The sequence below is a fragment of the Brassica oleracea genome, chromosome C1 (assembly GCF_000695525.1).
Source record: "Brassica oleracea var. oleracea cultivar TO1000 chromosome C1, BOL, whole genome shotgun sequence".
In the NCBI taxonomy this organism is placed as follows: Eukaryota; Viridiplantae; Streptophyta; class Magnoliopsida; order Brassicales; family Brassicaceae; genus Brassica; species Brassica oleracea.
Window position 1 is genome coordinate 42,231,523 of NC_027748.1, and position 4,447 is coordinate 42,235,969.

The 4,447-nt window shown below is 35.8% G+C and overlaps 1 pseudogene; it reads right to left on the reverse strand.

The window, feature by feature from the left end:
* Positions 1-295: 295 nt before the first annotated feature.
* LOC106293999 lies at positions 296-998 on the reverse strand (annotated as a pseudogene).
* Between the last annotated feature and the right edge of the window lie 3,449 nt (positions 999-4,447).

Genomic DNA, 4,447 nt, shown 5'->3' on the forward strand with positions numbered 1-4,447 from the left:
GGGATAAGATTTCAAATTTTGAAAAATAAAAAAATTAAAATTTTCAAAGGATAAACTTAGAAAGGTGCTATTTTGGTCATTTTAGTTTTTGAGTGCTATTTTTGTGATATAAACTTAGAAATGTGCTATTTTGGAGATTTGTCCATATTTATATATATATTTTTTTTTGCTAAATATTAACTACAAAGTTGCCATGAACGCTAGCATTGAGCCATTTATGGTGTCCAAATTTCATTTTTAAGCAAATACTTACAACTCAGAAATGTAGGAAATGACATAAAACAGTTTGAACAACAAGAAAAATACGCAATATTTTCGTCCAACTCGTGATAATTTTTGACATTTTACCCCATTGCAAACACTTGATTAAATACATTATCAAACATTCGGATTATAAATGCGTAAAAGAATAACCAAAACAAATAATACACACCAACGGCTCATGCAATCGGCTATAAAGCTGAGCCGAGTTTAACGGACGGCTGAAACTCAGACAGAATCTTCGTTAGAGCCGTCATGGCTCGGACTTGCATTTCCAGCGCCGCTATGTAATCCGCCGTCTCGTCTGAGCCGTAGCCGCGAGCACTTTGTCGGCCGTGTCCCGAACCGTTGCGCTCCGCCGAGAACGCCGGAGAGCATCGTAGAGTCTTAAGGAATAAACCTTCTGCGCTGCCGTGGCTCTCCATCTGCGACTAAGATGTCTCGCCGGATCTTCCGTGCTTCTTCTTGATCGACGAAGAGCCTCCAAAAGCTTTGGAGCGAAAACTCTCTGCCCTCCTCTTTGCAGTCTCCGGCCAAAAGGGATTGTTTCAGTCCCTTCTACCTCCGACGACGACGTTAAATGATTCATTCTTTAACGTTCTTCAAGAAGTTTGATATTATTGAATCTTCTGAGGAACAAGTCGAGCTCTTTCTTATTTCTTGATATAATAATTCAGTCATTGGAGGAATCTCTATATATAAACATTTGGGAGAGGCCACTTCTAATGCAATGATTTTCTAGCATATTTTATTTGTTTATTTTCTTGTCTTTTTCGAATTAAATACCATATTTTAGATCTCTTTTCTTGAATAATTGTACCTCTAAATTCACATTGGCCAATTAGGCCCGGGCATAAAATCCGAAACCCGAAATCCGAACCGAAAAACCCGACCCTTTATCCGACCCGAAACGTAAAAATACCCGAACGAATCTTGTAGGGTGGTACAAAAAATATCTGAACCCGAAGTGTTATTAACCGAACCCGAACGGGTAACCCGAAAAATCCGAAATTAATAGTCAATATAAATATTTTGAAATATATATAAGTATTCCAATTATTAAATTTAATATTTGTGGTAATATTATATATAATAATAAATATTAAAATTCTAATAAATGCTTTAAGTACACAATTAGTTATAAATAAGTATTTTATAATTTGCTCACTGAAATAAAAAGTCTAATCTCTATAAGGCAATACATATTTTTTTACAAATGATGTTTGTTTTCATGTTTGATTTAACATTTTATTGTTATTTTATTAATTTTATACGTGATAGATTAATTTTTATTTAATTTAGATATTTTTCTTTATGTTTTACTTCAAAAAATTTGTTTTTTACTTTGGTTATATCCGAACCGAACCGATATAACCCGAATTCGTACGATATATGATTACTTTATGGTTTTTATGATGCAATACAATTTTGAACCGAACCTGAAGTGTTATTATCCGAATCTGACCCGTACTAATAAAATTTTAGTACGGGACCTAGAAGCGTAAACCCGAAAAACCCGACTTGAATGCCAACGGGTACCCGAACGCCCAGGCCTATAGCCAATTATGATTGACCCGGTGGATGCAAAAAAAAATCAGTTTCCTAAAATTATATTGTTTTTAAAGTTGAAGATATAAATAAGGAACAAAATATCTTCATTTTTTGACGGGAACAAAAATATCTATAATATATATTTTACACATAGGCTACAAATTAAGCTTTTTACATGTCTATTTATGATGGTGAGCGGCGTAAAATATGTGCTATGGCGTGTATTTATTTGATTTGTAGGTTTTTGGTTACAAAAAGAACAAAATTGCGATAGGAGTTTGATGTAATAATGTGGAGGCTAATGATTGGTGGCAATATAACCAATGGAGTAGATAGAAGAACACATAGCTATCAAACAAAATTTAACATAAAGAAACAAAAAAGTAATGTCCATTTTTAAACAATGAACATAAGAAACAATAAGAAAAGGAGAAGATGCATGTGATGGTGTTTTCTTTCATGACCTCCTCACCTTACGCTTAGTATTGTGGCTATTTTTTTTTTTTTTTTTCCCAAATTGAATTATATTAGAACAACAAAATACATAGTCTACTGCATAAACTCAAGGAAGGAGAAGATATCCTCGGGCGCTAAATCCCATAAGAAGGGAAGCTAAAACCCATAAGAAAGGACTCTTAAACCCACACACGGGGAACATAACCAACCAGGCAAATTTCGAAACTTAAATTCCCACATTACTGAGAGCTCAAAGGAGGGGACGGAAGAGATAGTAACCAGAACCTTAGAACCACCGGAGGCTTACAAGGAGACAGCCAAACGAAACAAGGATGGACCTCCAATAAAGACAGACCACCAACATTTGAGAGCTTGACAACCAAACCAAAGAACAGAAACAGGTCCACCCGCCACACACAGCAGGACAGAGGACAACACACCTCAAATCAGACCTTTTCACGGAGAGAAGCCAGTAGCAACCAAAGTATCCTCGGGACGCTTCACCGTTGCAGAAAAAACCTCAAAGAAACATACCATTCCGTACCAAACTAGAACCAATTAGATAAAGCCATAATCTTGAAAGCACCATCTGGAGAAACAACACAGGAGACGCGAAACCAAGCTCGGGATATAGGCTCCTGAAAGCGCACTCAGAAACACCATGTCGACGCAGCGACTCAACCGAGAACAATAAACTCTTTGCAGAAACGATGAGTAGCAAAGGAACTAGAGTTGAAGAAAGTCCAAACACGACGTCAGCGAAAGCACCTGCACTGCTCCAAGCAGCTACACCGCACCGTCAACAGGTCCTCGACCTGACAAATTGCGCCAGACTCATCACTGGACCCAACTCTCCAAACCGAAACTCCACCTGAAACAAGCAAGAGAGCAGGAACCACACTCCAAGCGCAGAACACAGACCAATCGACAGATACTAAAGGGATTCAAGCACCGAAACAGCCACAAAAGACTCCAAGATCCTACAAGTTTATCAACCCAAGATCCGGTAGATCTGGACCACCAACCACCGTTCTAAATCGAGTCAAGATACACACCAAGGAGGACAAGTCACCATGGGACAAGCACAGACTGCTTGAGACTGAGCCAAACTAGCACTCACCGGACTGAGAAGTAATTAAACCCTCACCCAAAAAGACAAGAAACCAAATAAAACTTATATTAAACTAAAGAGGCTAAGGATATCCTCCCTCACGTAGCGGCGGTGACGAGCACGGCCCCCCACGGAGGGAGATCGGCTGCAGTAAAGGCTATTTATCATCCACAATTTTCTCTCACGATTTTTCTATATTCGGTTTTTTTTTTCATTGTTTGGTGTTTTATGAAACATATAACATGTTCTTTATACTTTTCCTCCATTAATGAAAATAATTATTTAATCATGTTGATCTTTTCGAAAAGCATTAAATTTAAGTCTTGGATTCCTCTTGTCAATCAGTCTATAAGTAGAAAGAAAATTGTATATATGAATAGCAAATAACAAAATATATTTTTTCTCAAAATGTATAGTTTACATCTGATATGTGGAAATTACTTAAGCTGTAAAATAATTAAAAGAAACAAAAGTATCTAATTTGCAAAGTAAATGTGGGGTTTCTAGCTATAAACGTGAGTCATGACAGAGAGATTGGCCTCCTTGCGTCAGACACGCTTCGATATCTTCTTCTTGATTTTTCCCTTTTTCCTTTGTTTATTGGGCGGTTTATTATTCCCAAATCAAATGATTGGTAGTTATCCTCATTGATTCTTTGTTATCTCCATCCAAGACAATAATACTAATAATAATGACAATGATTTGCTTCATGACAAAAATATTGTTCCTCTCTTAATTATTTTTACTAGGATAAGACCTGCGCAGTTTATTTGTATATATTATCGATAGTTTTTTTTATATATGTGATCATTTTATTTATATATATAAAATATTTTTGTTGTTATTATATAATTTATTTCCGATGGATCGGATCAATTTTTATTAAAAATAATAGAACAAAACTATAATTAATACATCATGGGTTGATCGGATTGGACATTAAACAAATTATGACATAAAAACCTTATTTTTTCCATCGAACACATTCTTGAAAAAAAGTGAACAGTATTGTTTTCACAGTTGAATTATTTTGACTTTTATCTTCCATATGGTTTTGAAAGCTTTCAA